The sequence below is a fragment of the Nyctereutes procyonoides genome, unplaced genomic scaffold (genome assembly GCF_905146905.1).
Source record: "Nyctereutes procyonoides isolate TBG_1078 unplaced genomic scaffold, NYPRO_anot_genome, whole genome shotgun sequence".
Taxonomy (NCBI): domain Eukaryota; kingdom Metazoa; phylum Chordata; class Mammalia; order Carnivora; family Canidae; genus Nyctereutes; species Nyctereutes procyonoides.
This window is the reverse complement of record NW_026575131.1, coordinates 16,965,233-16,988,261: the sequence shown is the minus strand read 5'-3', so window position 1 is coordinate 16,988,261 and position 23,029 is coordinate 16,965,233. Positions and strand designations below refer to the sequence as shown.

The following is a 23,029-nucleotide window of genomic DNA, read 5'->3' as shown; positions in this document are numbered from 1 at the left end:
TGTGTGTGTGTGTATGTGTGTGTGTGTGTGTGTGTGTGTGTGTAGCTCTGATTCCAAGGAATCATTCATTCATTCATCAAATATTTATCGAGCTGTTTAGAAATCCCAGGCACTGTGCTAAGCACTAAGATGAAGACAAATTCCCTGCCTTCCGGAGTTTACCATCACTGAGAATGTCAGCCAAGAAATAAGTAAACAAAATCATTACAGGACAGAAACAAAGGGCTATGATAGAGAAAAATGAAAGAATTTACTTTTAGAAAGGGTTTTCTGAGAAGGTGACTTTCAAGGCAAGCCAGAAAGGGAAGAAGGCAAACAGGAAGAAAGCCAGAAGAGCAGGGTTCCAGGCGGAGGGGCAGCAAGCGGAAAGGCACGGTGGAAGACAGGGATTTGGCATGGTCTGGTGCTGACAGAAGGCTAGAACCTGGAGCGTAGGGAGCTTGGGAGAGATTGGCACAGGAAAGACTAGGGCAGATCTTGTGAGGCCTTACAGGTCATAGATGAGAATATGAATTTAAATTGCCATATAGGAACTTCAAAGGAATCCAAGCAATTAAAGCAAGTTGATCTGATTTATGTTTGTAAAAAAATCACTTTAGCTGTTGTGTGAAGAGTGGATTGCAACAGGGAGCAGGATCAGTTGCTATTCCACATGGGGAATGAGTACAACTCGGACTTGAGCTAGGGTGCGATAAAGGGGATTTGTGAGACTATTTATTGTACTTTTAATAAGATGATATGGGTGGTTTGGGGATTGTTGTGAGAAATAGCACACAGCCCTTGAAGGCAGAAACCCACGTAGGAAACAACCACAGAACATGGAGTTGTGAGACAAGGAGGTTTGAGATATGTGTTTCCATGCTGCCTGCTAGCAGAGGGGTTTGCATGAGCCCCAGGAGGGCTCAGGGCTGGAGTGAGTGACATTTAGTGAGCTTCTGGTCTGAAAGAGGCATGCACTGCTGAAAGAATATGATACACTGCACTGGGGGAACCTGCTCATTAATTCTTATGGCAGTTTTGTGTTGGGTATAGAAGATGAAAGACATTTTCCATTCAATTATTGATCACAGGCATGATGTGTGTTGATTAAAATGGCAAGATAATTGTATCAAATAGAATTCGATTATGTTTTTTTTCCCTAGCTGTATTTTAACATGTCGTATTTGTTTCCCCACATAAGTAGAGAACACAGTACCCAGCTCCCCCTTTCCAAGGAAGGAACCAACCTATCATTAAAAGGGTTATTGAATAGCAAGTAAATTATGTTGATTTTATTTTTTAATTTAATTTTTTAAAGATTTTATTTATTTGAGAGAGAGCGAGAGCAATGAGAGGAACAGAGGGCGAGGGAGAAGCAGACTCTCTACTGAGCAGGGAGCTGTTGTGGGGCTCAGTCTCCCGACTCCAAGATCATGACCAGAGCTGGAGGCAGATGATTAACTGACTTGTTCACCCAAGTGCCCCAATTATGTTGTTTTTAACCCAAATTCCCACCCTATTTTTTGTCATATACATTAATAATATGAAATACTTCTATTTTTTTAAAGATTTATTTATGTATTTATTTATGATAGAGAGAGAGAGGCAGAGACACAGAAGGAGGGAGAAGCAGGCTCCATGCTGGGAGCCTGACATGGGACTCGATCCTGGGACTCCAGGATCACGCCCTGGGTCAAAGGCAGGCGCCAAACGCTGAGCCACCCAGGGATCCCCCTATGAAATGCTTCTAAATGTGTTCTTTTAGGAGGATTAAAGTTTAGCCTTTGAATGTTTATTTTCATATTTATGTGGAAGAGATACAATCTATTAGTTATGCAGTTAATGACAGAGAACAAAGAATAATTTTTAAATTTTAAGAAAAAAAAGACAACACAATGGAAAAACAAGCAAAAAGAAAGAACACGTTTTAGAAAAAAGAAACTCAGGTGGCCAAAAATACATGTAAAGATACTCAACCTCATAATAATTAGGTCAGTGCAAATTAAAATCTGAGTGAAAATAAATTGTAGTTCATCCATATCATGGAATGCTACACAGCAATTACAAAGAATGGACCATATGCAATAGCATGAATGATTCTCAAAAGCATCATGCTGAGTAAAAGGAGCCAGACACAAAAGGTCAAATTCTGTGTTTCATTTATTAGGATATTCTGGAAAAGGTAAACTGGAGAGACAGAAATAAAATCACTGATTTCAGGGACTAGTGGGTGGGTTGGGAGCTGAAGTGATGGAAATATTTTATAACTTGATTGTAGTCATTTTTTTAAATGCCTTATTTGTTTGAGAGAGAACCCAAACAGGGGAAATGGCAGAGGCTGAAGGAGAAAAGCAGGCTTTTCTGGGCAGGGAGCCTTATGTGGAGCTCGATCCCAGGATCCCAGAATCATGATCTGAGCTAAAGGCAGATGCTTAACCAACTGAGCCACCCAGGCGCCCCGGTTGTAGTCATGTTTAAACAACTCTATACTTTTGTTAATACTGGATTGTACATTTTACACTGTTAACTTTATTGTATATAAATTATATCTTAGTGAAGCTAAGTTGAAAGCATTGAGGATCTGTGTAATTGGGCTACATATTGGGCTGTAACAGTGAAAAATATCTAGGACTGAATGTTGTAAACATATCAGGAAATGGGAGCATTCATACTCTGCTGGTGTGAGTAAAAAGTATCAGAACCCCCTTTGGGAGAAGGAATTCACAGTAGCTAGGAAGATTAAAAACATTTATACCCTGGGATACCTCAGCTGTTCTGCACCTGCATGATTACCCAAGAGAAGTACTCACACATGTGCTCAAGTGGAACTATACTACCAGGGAGGAAGAATGTCCTCTACTATTTAAGGTCTTTCTAAAAGCCGGGCTAAAAATCAAAATCAAAAATCAAGTTGGTGCCTGAATGGCTCAGTGGTTGTGCCTCTGTCTTTGGCTCAGATTGTGATCCCAGGGTCATTGGATCAAGTCCTGTATTCAGGCCCCTCACAGGGAGCCTACTTTTTCCTCTATGTTTCTCATGAATAAATAAAATCTTTCAAAAAAAAAAAAGAGAGAATCAAATTGGCATAAGACAGAGAATAATAGGGAAATCAGATTTAATTTCATATACATGAGAAATCCACACAGACATGGAAATGGCAAAGTGAGACATATATGTCCTTTTGACTAAGGAGAAGGAGTTAGGGGTCCACGACTTCAGAGGGAATGCATGCAGTCCTCAGGAAGATGAAAAAGAATAAATGCTTAGAAAAGAAATGTTTCTGAGCCATTCAATAACAGTGGACCTAGAGAACTTTGATCAAACAGACCGTGCTAGTTTTCCCCTTGTCTATTATAATAATTCAAACATAATGTAGTTATCTATGATGATAGCTCTCTTCTTGGAGCAGATCCTCTATCTGATTTATTCTTAGGTAGTTGAGGGAAATAAAGATCTTTTCCTGAATCTGCTGGGGTTTGACTGCTTTATTTTTTTTTATTTTAAAGATTTTATTTATTTATTCATGAGAGAGAGAGAGAGAGAGAGAGAGAGGCAGAGACACAGGCAGGGGAGAAGCAGGCTCCATGCAGGGAGCCTGAAGTGGGACTCAATCCCAGGTCTCCAGGATCATGCCCTGGGCTGAAGGCAGTGCTAAACCGTGGAGCCACCCAGAGTGCCTGGTTTGACTGCTTTTAACTCAAAAATAATCCTCATGCCAAAGTGGTCCATCCTAGGGCAACCTGCCTTTATCCCCTACAATACAAGCATCTTCTGTGCAACCATTTGTTTTCTTTGTTTTTTTTTAAGTAGGCTCTACTCCCCATGTGGGGCTTGAACTCATGACCCCAAGATCAAGAATTGCATGCTGTCCTGATTGAGCCAGCCAAGTGCTCCTTTGTGCAACCATTTGTAGGAATTAAAAAATGGAAACAACCTACATGTCTATCAAGAGGGGATAAATAGCTTGAAATATATAAAATATTTAATATATGCCTGTTGACTTCTAGAGAGCAGTTCAAGTGAATGAACTAAAGATGAATGTAGATTTTGAAAACAGTTTATGTGAAATAAAAAGCAAGTGTCAGAATGATAACTTGTATATGATGCTGTTAAAGAAAAAGAACTCACCTGAGTAAGTCTTTAAAATCTTATGGACTTTATTCAATGATTCTTGACTCAGGCAGTATCCCATCTAGCAAATAGAAGGGAGCTCTGAGAAGCTATACAAAGTGAAAGACTTCTAGAGGCAGAAAGGAACACATACAAGGAGTAGTAGCAAAAAGTGAATTATTTCAGGGAAGGTCATTTTTCTTTAGAAGGCAGTAGGAGGTCTATTTGGCAGATTACCTCAAGAGTGCTGATCAGGTAATTCTTGATTGGTGTAAGATTCCATTTTTGGGACAGATTAAGTTAAATCTTGGTGTGTTTAGACTCAACTCCATTTGGGGCCTATTGTCTCAGTGTTAACAATATCAATTATGTGAATTAAAAAAATACTCATGCAACATTATATTATCTTTGTAGAATAGTATAAAAATGTGTTGTTTACACATTAAATTAAATATATTGGTTCTTTGTAGGAGTAAAGGGAAATGGAATTTAGAAGATAAATTTAAGGAGCTTTCAATTTAATTTCTTGTATTTTCTTTATTTAAACAGTGATTTCTGGGGAGGCCTGACTAGCTCAGTTGGTAAAGCATGTGACTCTGTGATCTCTGGGTTGTGAGTGTGAGCCTCTTATTGGGTGTAGAGCCTACTGAAAAAATAAATAAGTAGGAGATCCTGGGTGGCTCAGCGGTTTAGCGCTTGCCTTTGGCCCAGGGTAGATCCTGGAGTCCTGAGATCAAGTCCCTCATCGGGATCCCTGCATGGAGTCTGCTTCTCCCTCTGCTTGTGTCTCTGCCTCTCTCTCTGTGTGTGTCTCTCATGAATAAATAAATAAAATCTTTAAAAAAAATAAGTAAAAATAAAAAGTGAATTCTAAGGCAAATATGATTAAATGTTAATATTTAAAAATTCTAAGTGGGAATTATATAAAAAAATTTAATTATATTTTCTGTATCTACATTTCTTTATAAAATAAAACCACTCCTAAGCTACATTGCAAAATTATGAACATAAATTATGTGTTTTTTGATCCTCAAGTGGAAACATTATCACTGAAGATAGGTAAATAACATGGTCTTAGCTCTTTACTGCAATATAGGCCTATCAGAGTGTTTAAAGGTAACAGACCCTAACCTCATTCAAAGGTTAACTTAACTTGTAGGGCAGCCCCAGTGGCCCAGAGGTTTATTTTTATTTTTATTTATTTATTTATTTATTTATTTATTTATTTATTTATTTATTTATTTATTTTTTGGCCCAGCGGTTTAGTGCCTCCTGCAGCCCGGGGTGTGATCCTGGAGACCCAGGATCGAGTCCCACATGGGGCTTCCTGCATGGAGCCTGTTTCTCCCTCTGCCTGTGTCTCTGCCTCTCTCTCTCTCTCGGAATAAATAAATAAAATTAATAAGGCAGGAAACAACAAATGTTGGAGAGGATGTGGAGAAAAGGGAACCCTCTTACACTGTTGGTGGGAATGTGAACTGGTGCAGCCACTCTGGAAAACTGTGTGGAGGTTCCTCAAAGAATTAAAAATAGACCTGCCCTACGACCCAGCAATTGCACTGTTAGGGATTTACCCCGAAGATTCAGATGCAATGAAACGCCGGGGCACCTGCACCCCGATGTTTCTAGCAGCCATGTCCACAATAGCCAAACTGTGGAAGGAGCCTCGGTGCCCATCGAAAGATGAATGGATAAAGAAGATGTGGTTTATGTATACAATGGAATATTACTCAGCCATTAGAAATGACAAATACCCACCATTTGCTTCAACGTGGATGGAACTGGAGGGTATTATGCTGAGTGAAGTAAGTCAATCGGAGAAGGACAAACAGTGTATGTTCTCACTCATTTGGGGAATATGAATAATAGTGAAGGGGAATATAAGGGAAGGGAGAAGAAATGTGTGGGAGATATCAGAAAGGGACACAGAACATAAAGACTTCTAACTCTGGGAAATGAACTAGGGGTGGTGGAAGGGGAGGAGGGCGGGGGGTGGGGGTGAATGGGTGATGGGCACGGAGGGGGACACTTGACGGGATGAGCACTGGGTGTTATTCTGTATGTTGGTAAATTGAACACCAATAAAAATTAATTTATAAAAAAAAAATAAAAACAAAAAAAAATAAAAACAAAGGTTAACTTGCTTAGATCTAAGAGAAATCTCATGCCTTTCATTTTTAATTTCATGGTAGTTGTGAAAGACTGGACAAAAAGTCAACTCAATCTTCTCTTCACAAGATTAGAGATAAACCACATAGTCACACTTCAGTACTTAACATCCATTCAAAGATTTATTTATGTATGAGTAGTACTTGGTATATCAGGTAATCTTCCCAATGATTATGTTGATTCTGTAAGTGTGCTTACTTACCATTGGAATATAAATGAGCACACCATTGAAGAGTGAGTTTAAATTGTGTGTTTAGGGATCCCTGGGTGGCGCAGAGGTTTGGCGCCTGCCTTTGGCCCAGGGCGCGATCCTGGAGACCCGGAATCGAATCCCACGTCAGGCTCCCGGTGCATGGAGCCTGCTTCTCCCTCTGCCTGTGTCTCTGCCTCTCTCTCTCTCTGTATGACTATCGTAAATAAATAAAAAAAAAATTGTGTGTTTAACATTAAGTTAATGAGACTGAAGATACTAAACTTATGCAGGATACTAGTCTATTGTACCTAAATATTTATTTATTTATTTATTTATTTATTTATTTAATTCATGAAAATGTTTTATGTGCTCAATAATGATATGACTACATATGTGACAAATCTTATTTAAAAATTTAGGTTTCTATAAGAAGCAGCATAATTTTATTTTTTATTTTTTTTTTTTTATAAATTAATTTTTATTTGTGTTCAATTTACCAACATACAGAATAACACCCAGTGCTCATCCCGTCAAGTGTACCCCTCAGTGCCCGTCACCCATTCACCCCCACCCCCCACCCTCCTCCCCCTCCACCACCCCTAGTTCATTTCCCAGAGTTAGAAGTCTTTATGTTCTGTCTCCCTTTCTGATATTTCTCACACATTTCTTCTCCCTTCCCTTATATTCCCTTTCACTATTATTCATATTCCCCAAATGAATGAGAACATACACTGTTTGTCCTTCTCCGGTTACTGTGGCCAAGTTCAAAAAGGGTGTTGCCTGAGTTCTTCTCTGGGATTTTGATGGAATCTTGTCTCACATTTAGATCTTTCATCTATTTTGAGTTTATCTTTGTGTATGGTGCAAGAGAGTGGTCCAGTTTCATTCTTCTGCATGTGGATGTCCAATTTTCCCAGCACCATTTATTGAAGAGACTGTCTTTCTTCTAGTGGATCGTCTTTCCTCCTTTATCGTATATTAGTTGAGCATAAAGTTCAGGGTCCACTTCTGGGTTCTCTGTTCTGTTCCATTGATCTATATGTCTGTTTTTGTGCCAGTACCACACTGTCTTGATGAACACAGCTTTGTAGTACAACCTGAAATCTGGCATTGTGATGCCCCCAGATATGGTTTTCTTTTTTTAAAATTCCCCTGGCTGTTTGGGGTCTTTTCTGATTCCACACAAATCTTAAAATAATTTGTTCTAAGTCTCTGAAGAAAGTCCATGGTATTTTGATAGGGATTGCATTATACGTGTAAATTGCCCTGGGTAACATTGACATTTTCACAATATTAATTCTGCCAATCCATGAGCATGGAATATTTTTCCATCTCTTTGTGTCTTCCTCAATTTCTTTCAGAAGTGTTCTGTAGTTTTTAGGGTATATTTTGAGAACCATTTGAATGGTAAATGGTTCTCCAACCTTTTATTTTCAGGTTGTAGGTGTCCTTCTGTCTAAAATGAGTCTCTTGTAGACAGCAAATAGATGGGTCCTGTTTTTTTATCCAGTCTGAAACTCTGCGCCTTTTGATGGGGTCATTAAGCCCATTCACGTTCAGAGTTACTTGAACTTCTTCTTAAAGGGGAGTTTTAAGAGTCCCCCTTAAAATTTCTTGCAGAGCTGGTTTGGAGGTCACATATTCTTTCAGTTCCTGCCTGTCTTGGAAGCTCTTTATCTCTCCTTCCATTTTGAATGAGAGCCTTGCTGGATAAAGTATTCTTGGTTGCATGTTCTTCTCATTTAGGACCCTGAATATATCCTGCCAGCCCTTTCTGGCCTGCCAGGTCTCTGTGGAGAGGTCTGCTGTTACCCTAATATTCCTCCCCATGAAAGTCAGGGACTTCTTGTCTCTTGCTGCTTTAAGGATCTTCTCTTTATCTTTGGAATTTGCAAGTTTCACTATTAGATGTCGAGGTGTTGAACGGTTTTTATTGATTTTAGGGGGGGATCTCTCTATTTCCTGGATCTGAATGCCTGTTTCCCTTCCCAGATTGGGAAAGTTTTCAGCTAGGATTTGTTCAAATACATATTCTGGCCCTCTGTCCCTTTCGGCGCCCTCGGGAACCCCAATTAAACGTAGGTTTTTCTTCCTTAGAGTGTCATTTATTTGCCTTAATCTGTCTTCATGGTCCCTTAATTGATTGTCTCTTTTTTCCTCAGTTTCCCTCTTTGCCATTAACTTGTCTTCTATGTCACTCACTCGTTCTTCCACCTCGTTAACCCTCGTCGTTAGGACTTCTAGTTTGGATTGCATCTCATTCAATTGATTTTTAATTTCTGCCTGATTGGATCTAAATTCTGCAGTCATGAAGTCTCGTGAGGCCTTAATGCTTTTTTCTAGAGCCACCAGTAGCTGTATAATGGTGCTTCTGAATTGGCTTTCTGACATTGAAGTGTAATCCAGATTTTGTAACTCTGTGGGAGAGAGGGCTGTTTCTGATTCTTTCTTTTGAAGTGAGGTTTTCCTTCTAGTCATTTTGCTCAGTGCAGAGTGGCCAAAAACAAGTTGTATTGGAACACGGGGGAGTATCACTGGTCCGTCCAGCTGGTCTTCTGGGGGAGGGGCCTGTTGCGCTGATTTTCAGGTGTCAGCACTTGGGGGAGCTGCTCTGCCCCTGCCTGCTGCAGGGCTCAGCGGGGGTTGTTTACCCCGTGGGGCCCCAGGAGGAACAGCCGCAGTTGCTATGGCAACTCTGGAAGCCTGGATTCAGCCTCCGCAGGAACTACGGGGCTCGGGGGCTCTCGGCTCTCCGTCTGCAGGGCCTGGAGGCTCCGGGGCGGGGCCGCTGATGTGCTCAGCTCGGGGCAGGAGCGTCCTTGCTGTCCTGGGCCCTCCCGGCCTCTGCCTGTCCCGGGGAGGCCGGATCCTGGGCTGTGTCCCGGCGCCCTGTGCTCCGGGGCCTGCGCTGTGGGATTCGCGCTCCCGCCCCGCAGCCCCCTCCGCGGAGCCGCCGCCCGAGCCCCTCCGAGCTGCTCCGGTCGGTCCCGCCGTGCGCGCTGCAGCCCTTAGGGAGCTCGGCGCACTCTCCTGCGCTCGCAGGTGTCTGTTAGTGTCCCCGGGAGCCCGAGGGCATCCCCGCCCTCCTGGGTCCTGCTCCAACTCCCTGCGAGCCCCTTTCCGCCCGCCCGGGAAGGTTGGTGCAGCTCCTGCTCCTCCGGGACGGGGCTCTCCTGTCCTGGGGACACTCGCCCCGGCCTCAGCCCGGCTCCTCGCGGGGCCCCTCCCCCTCGGAGGCCTTTTGTTCCTTTATTTCTTCTTCCCCGTCTTCCTACCTTGATAGAAGCGCGAACTTTTCTCACTGTAGCGTTCCAGCTGGTCTCTCTTTACATCTCAGGCCGAATTCGTAGATTTTCAGGATGGTTTGAAGGTTATCTAGGTAATTTGGTGGGGACAGGTGATTTGGGGACCCTGCTCTTCCGCCATCTTGCCCCTCCCCCAAGAAGCAGCATAATTTTAACTTAGGTATATGAATATAATATTATTTCATCTCCTTGCAAAATAATTAGAAGGCAGCATATATTATGTATGAACCTAAGAAGTACCAAAAATTGGCTCCCAACATCAAAATCTAAGTTCTTATCTACACACATCTGTGTTACTTAACCTGTATTAATTTCCTGTTGTTGCCGTCAACAATTACCACCAGGTTAGTGGCTTAAAATAACACAAACTTGTTTTCTTGCAGTTCTGAATGTTAGAACTCCAAAATCTATGTGTCAGCAGAGCTATTTTCCTTTAGAGTTTCTAGGGGCAGAATCTGTTTCTTTGCCTGGATTTTAGAGAATCCACCTTCATGCCTCAGTTTATGGCCCTATTCTTTATCTACAAAGGCAACAGTGTAGCATCTTCCAATTTTTCTTTCTCTGCTCTGCCTTTGTATCACCTGTTCTGACTCGCACCCTCTGTCTTCTTCCTACAAGGAATCTATGATTATATTAGACCCATTCACATAATCTGGGATAATCTCTTTGTCTCAAGTTCCTTAATGTAATCACATCTGCTAAATCCCATTTACCATGTAAGGCAACATTCTCACAGGTTCCGGGGATAAGGATGTAGGTATTTTGTGAAGCCATTATTCGAACAATTACAACACCCTTTAAACTATTTTCTGGTTGAAATATGCATGAAATTAAATGAACTTTTGGCAAAAAGTTTTGGTCCATCAACACATTTTGGTGATCACTGTATAGCATAGTGATACTTAAGTGTTATGGGAATGCAAATCTGCATTATGATGTTAATATTATACAGTAAACCTTCTGTAAGTATTGGCCCATAGAGTTAAAATAACTTTTGTAGGGACACTATACTATCTTTTGTTTTTAAAGGAGTAGTCTATTTAGAATGCGGTATTTTTGTACTGTAACTACATTGTATCATGGATAATGAATAGGACATATCTCAGAAGATAGTTGTAATTACTAAATGAGTTATTTTTAAAACTGTTACAATGGTGACTGGCATGTAGCTTTTGCTAAATATATGTTTGTGGCATTTGTTAATATTACTAGATTCACTGAAATATCAAAAATCCCTGGGTGGCGCAGCGGTTTAGCGCCTGCCTTTGGCCCAGGGCGCAATCCTGGAGACCTGGGATCGAGTCCCACATCAGGCTCCCGGTGCATGGAGCCTGCTTCTCCCTCTGCCTATGTCTCTGCCTCTCTCTGTCTCACTGTGTGCCTATCATAAATAAATAAAATAAAATATTAAAAAAAATCCTATTGGCTACATTAAGTAATAAAATTTAATGAAAGAGAAAAGTGCAAAAAATGGATTAAAATAACTCAAAAGGACTGTGTGAGGTACTAATTGACTAGAGGATTAAGATCATAAACCCTTTATTCTTTCAATAAGCAGTATTGGGCACTTAAGATACCACATTGTCTATTAACTTCAGGAACAATGGTGAGCAACTGGAGTGGTACTTACCCTTAGCTTACAGTCTAACTCAGGAAGATTGTTAACAGAGGAATAATAAGAATTGGGATGTACAGGGTATCAAATTGTCTTTTATTCGATTCTTAGAGTTAAGCCAAATTTGACATTTTTGAAATCTGAAAACGAATGTAAGAAATTTGCCCAGTAGACGGAATCTAAATTAATTCTTAAAGCATAACTTTTTTTTTTTTCCATTTGTAAGACAGCTCATAAAGCCAAAGTGAAAGCTGGCTCAAACATAAAACAGTTCAGTTCCTTATGCACCTGCACACACTGCTAGTCCCACACTCACACAAACATACATATTTTTTGCCACCACCATTATCTGGAAACTCAGCAGTGATTGTGCTTCTCTTGATATCTAAAATCAAGAGAGTGATTGTGAAATAGGTAATGAGGGAGATAAATAGTACTTTTATGCCCTTTCTTAAAGTGGAAATATTTCTATGACTTGTTAGAGAAAAAAAATACTACCTTACAGTACTAGCAGTTTTTCTTTCCCCTCATTTTCCAAAATGTTTCCTCCTTTCCCCAGTGTTTAGTAAACAATCCAGTACAAGTAGGTGCTTTCTGATAGATTTCACATAGGAGAGTTTTGAAAACATAACAAGAAGGGTGTCTTAGTCCTTGTCAAAATATTTTCTTGTTAAAAAAAAATATTTTCTTGTTGAAAATAGAGAAAATTTTTGTGAAAGCTTGAAATGTATGTCAGTTTAATTCATGCCTATCATTTCAGGTAAATAATTTCACCAGGAATTCTTCATTGGTAAAATCAGTGTTTATGGGGATGCTTGGGTGGCTCAGTGGTTGAGCTTCTGCCTTTGGCTCAGGACATGATTCCAGGATCCGGGATCAAGTCCCATGTCTGGCTCCCTGCAGGGAGCCTGCTTCCCCCATTACCTGTGTCTCTGCCTCTCTCTGTGTGTCTCTGATGAATAAAAAAATAAAATCTTTAAAAAAAATCAGTGTTTATGTCACACAAGAAAGTAGCACATGTAGTTATTACCAGGGTTGAGAATATATAAATGTTCTTTATCTCCTCCTACCCATGCCCACCTTACTTTTACTTTAATAACCACTACATATGAATGTCCGTCTATTAAATCAAAGCAGGAAGTTGTCTTGTAACTCATTTTAAAAAATATTTTTTCTGTCTCACTTTTTACAGAAAAGTTATATGAGAAGGAAATGGGGAAACAGGAAATGATGTATTAGTCCCTCAAAGGTAGACCTGGAGCTTGCGTCCAGAATAGCACTGTGTGTGCAATAGTGAGCCATGCTCCCAGGACTGACTGGGAGAATATTATGCTTCTGAGCTGAGTGAAGAGAAACAAACAAAACCCCTGTCTTTTCTCTAACATTCTTAATTGCTTTATATGGAAATAAAGACCAAAAGGTTCACATCACTTTGAAATGTAGTAGGTGATAATATGAATGGAGAGAGGAAACAAAAGGCATGAATTGAAATCAAAAGCTTTCAGAAGCAGAGCGAATTGTGGTGACAATGGCATGTGTGGACACGACTACAGTTACCATACAGACAAATCACACCAGAAATGTCAGCTTGTTTTTAGTGTTTAGGGGCTTTCCAGCCTTATAGACACACTGTTCTCCTGTGCGCTTCTACATTGTTTTCTCCGAGTTTTTTTTTTTTTTTTTTTTGGTCTCACTGTCTACTTTTTACTATTTGTCTACTCCTATTGATACCTGCACTCATTATTTTGGGCTTCCCATTAGTGATTTTATTGCAGTATCTGCATTTTGTCATATTTGCTTCCAGCAGTGAGGCAAAGGAAAGGAAACCAGCCAGTGCTCATCAGGGGAGGTTGTGGGCTCAGGTTGAGGTTCTTTCAGCAAATCATACTGGGTCAAGGAAGATGATTGACGGGACTTCTTATTTTCTCTCTTAGATTTATTGCAGCTAATGCCCTGATGTATCTATCCATCTATCAATTGATAGATTGATCTAATCTGTGCATCTATTTATTTTGGCATGCAGCTTTGCAATCAAGATAAACAATGCCTGAACGGATTTGATAAATCAAGACTGCTATTAAGATGAAAGAATCAGGACTCAGAAGAAGTTGAGACCAAATTTAATGATGTTTTTGGAATGCGTAGTTTTAATAATGATATGCTTTCTTCAAAGGAATTTCAATTCAACTAAGTATGTAATGAAAGCACAGAGGAGTGTTTGAAGAATCATTTAGTCTCCATCTAGGTGGCATGCTTTTGCATGGAATTACATACAATCTAAGAATTGAAAAAAAAAAAGGCCCTTGAAGACTTACCACAATCACTTAAAAAATATGTATGTATGTCTGTGTGTGTGTATATACAAAATATATATATATAAATATATATGCAACATGTATTTATTTATCTTTATATATCTTATGTATCATATATTTATCTCATGTATAATATCTATCTATCTATCTATCTATCTATCTATCATATATATATATAAAGAGAGAGAGAGTGCATATGTGAGCTGGGGTAGCGCATAGAGGAAGAGGGAGAGAGAACCTTAAGCATGTTCCCCAGTTAGCACTGAGCCCATTACGGGGCTCCACCTCATGATCCTGAGATCATGATCTGAGCCAAAATCCAGAGTCAGGCACTTTACCAACTGAACCACCTAGGCATCCCACCAGAAAAATATTTCAACTATGTTTCTGCTTAAATTGTACATAATTGTCTATTTAGATGTTTAATATTCAGTGCGATACCTACACATGAATAAGACATTTTTACAGATACTCAGTTGTATAAATATATGTACCTGTGTAACAGGGACAGTATTTTTAAAATGATCATACCTAAATAGTTGCCTTATTTCTATTTATTTTTGTAGTGGAATTAAGCAGATTATAATTTACATAACTAAATGCACATGGGACTCCATATCTTCACATAGTATATTGTGTGGTAATACAATTTTAGACTGGCTCATTAGCCCTTGTGAGGCCCAGTGATACAGTATAGCAATAGATTGCTATCAAAGCCAAGAGGAAGATAAGGTGGCATCTTTTTCATGGAGAGCTCTAAATCCTCTATTACTTTGAAATCACCTCAGTAGCATATTTTAAACTCAAGATAGGCTGCCTTTCTGGTTCCTGATGATTGTTTTAATGGTGGATTTGACCATATGTGTATCAGATATGGAAAGTAATGTCCATTAAATGGAGTAAAAATGTTCTTTTAGAGAGGAAAAAAAAGTGATTTAAATTTTTAGATTCTCATGGGATCTCATTAAAGTTCTCTTTCTTTAATAGATTGTGCAGCCTAATAGTTATCAGGAATCCTGCAGTGCACATGGCTGATGGGTTAGTTTACACAGGATTAATTGTGTAATTTTGTGGCCAACCAGCACAGTGAACATTGATTTTTGTATTAGCCCCATGTGTTGTTGGTAAGAGAGATTCTGCTTTCTATTTTAAGGTAGTGTAACATTTACTTTTTACTAATTATAATTTCTACCGACATGTTTTATGCCTGATATAATTTATTACAAGTTTTTCCTAATTTTTTTTTTCCAATTGCTATGTCCTTCAGAAACTTCATAATTTCGAGCACTGATGTGAAACAAAGTGGCAGGAGAAAATGCCTTTCACAAAACATTTTCTGACTGGCCAATTTCCCCACGCCTCCATCCATAAGTTGCCCAAATCTTTCCTTAGAATAGAGAAACAATTCAGGCAATTCAGTTGCATCTATTCCAGCTATACTGTGAATGATTCATGCGAGAAGTAACCTGAGGATATTACATTTCTCAAAGCCAAAAATGTGAATGTCCAAAGACAAGCAGGCTACTCAGAACAGAGTCTAGTTTCTAGAAAATGTAGATCTCTAGAACCTCATATTTCCTGAAATATTTGTCTATACGGAACAAATAGAGAAAAGGGTTTTTTGCTTGAATTTTCCAGGTAATTAGGTCAGCTCTTAACTACTACAGTTTACCCACCCTTTGTGGGTATGAAATGCCTATTAGGATTTCAGTGGGATCATTATAGCTGGATTCAAAATATGCATTGTTCAGAAAACAGAAAGTGATGTTGATTGCATGCAATTTAGGCCTTGATCCTTACACTTTTCTTGTCTTGAACTTGCAAATCAATTACCTGCCTAGGCCATAACTGCTACCCCCATCCAAGACTCCATTAGATAAAATTTTCCTCCCTTCATATCACTGTGGTTCCTCCAATAAAAGGAGTTGAACACCTCTTAGTTTTTGCTGCTTTTGTTTTGTTTTGCTTTGCTTTGGGTGGATCCTCCCTCTCCCTTCTCCCCCACCGGGAGTTTCTGCAGCATTATAAAGACCCAATAAGGAGCTGTACAAAGTGAGTACTTAAAGTGTGTGCTGAGTGACCAACCGGCCCCTCCTGGAAGAACCCTCTTAAACACTTTGTTACCAGAACTTCAAAAAGGGGCTTGCTGCTGAAGGATCAAAGGATCTCTTGTATAATAAATTTGGAGCATTCACTCTAAAATGAAGAGAATAAAATGTCTTTTAAGCTCCTGTATGATGCCCGGATTATGTGGAGAGTAAGGAAGTGGTGGTTCTCTCAGGCTTTTGTATCATGTTAAACAGAAATAGATGAAAGCAAACGCTTAAAACTGACAAAATCCTGAGTAGGGAAGCTCTGGTCCACAGCTCCTTCACTGCTTCATAACAAACCACCAGCTGATGATTTGCAAAAAAAAGAAAGAAAGAAAGAAAGAAAGAAAGAAAGAAAGAGAAAGAAAGAAAGAAAAAAGGAAGGAAAGAAAAAAGAAAAGAAAAAGGATAAAGATTTCCTTTCTTAGTGAAGGACTGAGTTTGTTTTGTGTCATTTTAAACTATGCACCTTCACAAAGTATATACACCACTTGTTTCTTTGACATAGAAATCAGGTCATGACATTGTTGAGAAAGGACTGGAATTGGAATCACAATACTGGGTTCTACACTTGACCTTTGTCACTTGCTGTGAGTGATATTAAAGAAGTAACTTAACCCTCTACATTTTATTTTCCCTCCTTTTTACATGAATCTAACAAATTAACACAAACCTGTTTTAAGGATTAAATGAAACAAATGTTTGTTAGAGTGTTATAAAAAGTAAGGTTTTATATTAAAATATAGGTAGTTTGCAATAAAATTCAATTAGACAATTAGAACAGATTTCAGTTCTCAGTTTTGAGGATGAATATTCATTTTTATATTGAATAGTTCCAGTAATCCAAATCAGAGGTAATTTTTGAAACCATTGTAATTCTGTTTAATACAGTATATACTTGAAGATGTGTGTATGCTTCTGGATAGAGTCCTTAGCTTTCTCCAGATTCTCAAATGCATCAGTGACCTTCATGGGGTTAAGAACCCCTTACCTAGGTAAATCATCACCAATTTCCATTTTGCATTAATTGGTAGCACTGGTACTGTAGAATTGGGTACCTGAAGAGTGAGTTTTATTTATTGGTTTATATTTAAGAGTTTTTGTCTAATGGAAATTCTACTGGGGAAGAAAATCAATGCAGATTGGAGATCTGACTAACTTTCCCCAATATTTTAAAAAAATATATTTTTGTTATTTCCCATAATTAAGGCAGATACTTTTTTTCTTTCCTCACCATCACCACCACCACTACCACCACTGTCTATTCCCCTTTTGCTTGAAATGTGTAGATAATTGCAGATGCACATTTATGGAAAACTGAAATAGCCCTACCCCACAGGTGAACTTCTACATTTTATGAAATAGGACTGCATTAAATATATTATTTTTCTAAATGTTGACTTTTAGTATCTAAAAAAATTGTTAATTAAAATTTTCAACTTGCAGTGTATCTTTAATTTTTTATTCTCTATCACCTCAAATGTATCTCATCACAAATGTGTTGGTGTGATCCTCAACTATTCTTTCAACTTACCTAACCCAGTAGGAATTGTATTTTAATAAATACCTCCCAAAGTGTCACTAATAATATTCTACTCTTTATGTCAAAAATTTTTGAATCTTGTTATATTTCTGATTGACTTTTTTGGCAGGAGTGAAAGACCTGGTAACCTCTACTGGCTGACCAGAAAGTTATGCTTAGAATTCACATACTCATCTCTATAACCAAGAGTAGTTGGCATCTATCCTGTACTGAACTCATTGGTGGAGGCACTGGAGAGTCATGGACTCAGCCCACATATTGGCAGGATGTTGCAAATTATTAATTTGGTCTTTGGAGTAACACCATTATGTTTGTATATCATTCCATTTGCACACAGTTTCCTAGAGCTTTTCTTACAGAATCAATTTGATCCACATTAAAGATATTTTGAGAGTTGTCATTGAATTTGCATATTGTGTTCTGAATTACCTTTAACAGGAATTAGCATTTTATTGTAGTAAGTTAGAAGTTAAATAGTTAACATTTAGAGTCTATCAATAACTAGCCTCCTTCAATTTTTAGACATCTTATTACATCTTATTGAAGCAGTTTTAGATTCTTTTAAGTTTATTTTTTAGTCATCTCTCTACCCAGTGTGGAGCTCGAACTTACAACGCCAAGATCAGGAGTTGGTATTCTTCTGACTGAGGCAGCCAGATGCCTCTAGATTTTTTTTTAGTTATTGAGTAACTTAGTCATGTTCTGCTGATTACCTGTTTATTTGCATAGTTTTACAAATTAGGTTTTGTACTTAGATTTTTTTTTTAAAGCAGAGTGATTTTATTTATTTATGATAGTCAACAGAGAGAGAGGGGCAGAGACATAGGCAGAGGGAGAAGCAGGCTCCATGCACCGGGAGCCCGATGTGGGATTCGATCCTGGGTCTCCAGGATCGCGCCCTGGGCCAAAGGCAGGCACCAAACCGCTGCGCCACCCAGGGATCCCAGATTTTTTTTTTTTTATACAACAAACTCCATTTACTAGTGAGTGTATATAAAATAATGGTTATGTGAGACATTATCTATTTTTAATTAAAATGTTTTATTTTTTAGCTTTATTGAGGTATAATTGACATATAAAAATTGTGTATATTTGAAGGGTGCAGTATGATTTTGTATACGTATACATTGCCAATGACTACCACAACCAAGCTAATTAACACATTCACCACCCCACATAGTTACATTGTGTGTGTGTGTGTGTGTGTGTGGTAGAAATATTTAGGATCTACTCTCCTAGCAAATTTCAAGTACACAATAAAGTATTATTAACTGTAGTCACCATGCTGTACATTAGCTTCCCAGAACTTAATCATTTTATAACTGAAATTTTGTACTTTGACCAGCATCTCCTTATAAGCACCTCCACCCAAGTCCCTGGCAGCCAGCACTACTCTACGCGTCTGTAAATTTGACTTTTTCAGATTCCACATATAAATGAGATTACAGTATTTGTCCTTTATTTCTTTTTATTTATTTATTTATTTATTTATTTATTTATTTATTTATTTATCTATTATCTATTTATCTATTTATTTATTTATATATTTGTCCTTTAATGTCTGACTTATTTCAATAGCATAACATCCTCTGGGTTCATCCATGTTGTTGCAAATGGCAACATTTCCTTCTTTCTCTCTCTATTTTTAAGATTTTATTTATTTATTCATGAGAGACACAGAGAGAGAGGCAGAGACACAGACAGAGAGAAGCAAGCTCCATGCAGGGAGCCTGATGTGAGACTCCATCCAGGGACTCTGGGATCATGCCCTGAGCCAGAGGCAGTCCCTCAACTGCTGAGCCACCCATGCATCTGTCATTTCTTTCTTTTTTATGGCTGAATTATATTTCAGTGTGTGTGTGTGGTGTGTGTGTGTGTGTGTGTGTTGTGACACTTAGGTAGTTTAGAGCTTGCTTATTGTGAATAATGCCTCAATTAATATAGGAATGCACATATTGCTTTGACATACTGATTTCATTGACATTATCTGTGTTATGTGGTTTACCATTTATAAAATCTTATTGCCACTCTGTGAAGGTGATGAGGCAGATTTTGTTAGCACCAATAAAAAAAGGAAGATGCAGAAGTTCATGATGGTTGTGACCTACTCAAGGATACAGCTAGTGAGTACCACAGTTGGTGTTTGTGTTCCCTATCATTTAACTTTACATCATATCTAGAATTTTCTGAGCTATTTTACTCCCTTCTCCACTCAAAGACCTTCTCTGAAAGGAACTAAGGAACACTTAAAATTCCTCCTCTAAGGTAAAGGGCTCAACTCAAGTGATTTTGTCTAAGATGTTGAGTTGAGCCCTTTACCTTAGAGGAAGAATTTTTCTCTTCTCACTTCTTTTCTCCCCTTTTTCTTTACTTCCCAATGAACCAAGACATCCAGCATCCTTGGAAACCTGAGTTTTATGAGAAATACAAAAATATGAACTGGAATTACCATCCTGACACATGAATTTGAACTTGTCGTTTCCTACTAAAAATCCACAATAGTCTTCTGTTCCAAGATGAAATTTAATTATCTAGTCATGACACCCAAGGCTCTTCACACTGTCATTGTAATCCAACTTTTCAGCCTCATGTCTGTTTTACCTGCTCTCAGCCCCCATGTTCAGCCTCTCAAACTTCACATATCTTATGGACTATGTCCTGATTTCCTAGGCTTCTCAGTTTCTCTCCAGGTATTCCATAGTGAGTCCCCCCACCATGAATGCCATTCTTTATAGCTTCATCAACTGAGCCCTATTTACTTACCTAGCTCAAATAATTGTGCAGCTTTATTTATGCATGTTTATTTTGATGCAAAAGATAACTCATGATCATTAAAAAATATTTATTAAATTAGATCATCTTTAATCTCTCCTTGTCCCTTTAGTGTTAACTTCCCATGAAGTTGTAGATACATATTTTTTGGGGGGCAAAACTGAGCTCATATTCCATCCAAAATTTTGTAGTGCTTTGTTTCATCTAATTCTGTAACATAAGACATTTCTCTCAGCATGTGATATTCCTCAAAAATACAGTCTTCTGGGCAGCCCGGGTGGCTCAACGGTTTAGCGCCACCTTCAGCCCAGGGCCTGATCCTGTAGACTGGGGATCGAGTCCCACATCAGGCTCCCTGCATGGAGCCTACTTCTCCCTCTGCCTCTTTCTATCTCTTTCTCTGTCTCTACTCTCTGTGTCTCTCATGAGTAAATAAATAAAATCTTTAAAAAAATACAGTTTTTTGATCTACAAAGTCATCTAATACACAGTCTATTCTAGGTACTTAATTATTTCTCTATTACTGAGCATTTAGATTGTTACCAAAATTTTATTGTTATAAATAAAATAATTTTACATTAATGTTTGAGCATATATCAATATGTTATCTAAACACAAGCAAGTTTTCTATTTATGTGAAGATTGGCTTAAGCAGAAGAACATAAAATGGTGTTAGATTTTTCAATAAGGTAAAACGTTTATAATGTTATATGAAGATACACAGTATATGATGTTTACCTATTTATTTTTTTTACCTATTTGTATGTATATGTGTATATGTGCGTGTATAACAGTAGCTGAATATTGATATATTAACTGGGGGGAATGCACTTAGTAGTTTTTGACAGATGATTTTTATTTTATTGTATATATGCATATGTGTTTGTGTGTGTATTTACATATACATACATATGTGTGTATGTATGTACATAACTTTGTATTTTACTAGATCTCTACAGTGGACATTTATTACTCTTAAAATAAAGAAAAAAAAAGAAAGAAAGGAAACTAAAACATAACCCACAAGTTATCCACCTTAACCAACTCCCATGTCCTTCGGAGCCTTTCCAACATGAAATCATAGGTTAAAAAAATGAGTTTCTCATGGCTGGCATGTAAAATCACTTGAAAATTATCTGTATCCTAAAGTTCACTGTGGTGTGAGACCTTAAATAACTATCAATACTAAAATACAGACAGTACTGAAAAATATTGGGAATGTGGATAGAGTACTAAAACTTAGTTTTCTTTTGAGGGAGAGTATAGCCCTAGGTGTGCTTTGGGGATGATGAGGGGGAAGCAGAGATTCTGAGGCCCATAGGCCAATGGAGCAAGAACAGTGAGGGCCAATCAGGGGTTGAAAGCTGTTTGAGCAAATAAATACTCTGACCAAAGCAACAGGTGGAATGGCTCAAGCAGGAAATTGGGAATAATATCCTGGGATTGGATTTGTTTAGACAAGTTCCTATTCAGGGACATAGGGCTCTCCATTCATGGGTGTGCCTTGACCACAGTGCCGGACTCCAGAGCAGTCAAGTAATGAATACTTTGAGTGAATGAACAAAGATGCCCTTGTATGATGCTTTCGGAAAGTCCTAATAATAGCGATATTGACTTGTTTTTATACTTAAATGTGCCTGAAAGACTTTCAGGCTAGTTTTCATATATACTTTAGTATGACTCTTAATGGCTTAGAATTTCATTCTTTAGTCATGACTGAAAATATATGTGCTCACTAGGCTTGCAGCCCTAAAGAACAACAGTCTGGTTTGAAAATGTTCTTACTGCTATGACAATACCTTTGGTAGTATTTGAGACTATCATGATTATAAGGCTGTATCCTGGAGAAATGGTTTTGTAATTATGTAAATTCTTTGTGCTTCAGTTGCCTTATCTTTAAAATGAGGAACTTAAAAGCAAGAAGTGAAGTGCCTGTCTCATAGGGTTGTAAGGATAAAATGAATTCATATAATACAAAACAGAGCAGTGTGTGACATACAGCAAGCCCCACATAAATTATCCCATTATCATTACTGAATAAGCCTGACCTTGGTATTAACTTGACCACAACCACCTGACTTGATCAGTCTTTAGTCAAAGGAGCTTTGCTTTTCTTATATATGAGATTATTATCCCATACATTTTGGATCATATACAAAAGCAAAGTGCTCCTGCGTCAATTGTGTTCAGAATTGCAGATTTGTTAGTGGCATTTGTACTTCCTAGGGAGACAATCTACAGTTGTAGTAGAAAGTAATATTAAATCAGAGCTAGATCCTGTTTGAGATCCAAAAGATTATTCAATTTATTCTTAACATAAAACATTGACATTTTTGCTTATTACTTTCAAAACCATTTCAAACATGATTTCATTTGATATAGTATAATTGACAGAATTGAGAAAATAAACAATGCCTCTCCTCAGCATACAGCAAGATGACAAACAGGGAATGGGTAAGGTCCATAAAAGGCACTTCGGCCTCTGATATATAGGACTTTTAAGTTGTATGATTGGGAAAAATAGCAGCTTCTTCCTTGGTGTCATGGAGGCCTAATCCAAGCTTTGTGATTTGGCTAGGTAATGTGGTTGAATCTTGGATTCCAGAACACATCAACCTTTGTGTTCATGGTTGGAAGACGACAGGTGGCGCCATGAGGGTCCTGTGCCTTGTAAATGTGGCATGTGACCTCAGTTCCTGCTCTACCACCCTGGTATTCTGTTACTGCCTTAAATTCTTTATGAGGAAGCTTCTTCTCTGAGAGGGATTCTTGTAGGGGAAGGAATCCTTTTTTTTTTCCCCCACATAAACCTTTTGTTTTATTTATTTTTTAAAATATTTTATTTATTTATTTATTTATTCATGAGAGACACACACACAGAGAGAGAGAGAGAGAGAGAGAGAGAGAGGCAGAGACACAGGCAGAGGGAGAAGCAGGC

The 23,029-nt window shown here is 38.3% G+C and overlaps 1 protein-coding gene across 10 annotated transcripts in view; it reads left to right on the top strand.

Moving 5' to 3' along the window:
* Positions 1-23,029, top strand: part of CHL1 (cell adhesion molecule L1 like) — a 201,400-nt gene that overhangs the window by 21,466 nt on the left and 156,905 nt on the right. The gene's annotated exons all lie outside the window — the stretch shown is intronic.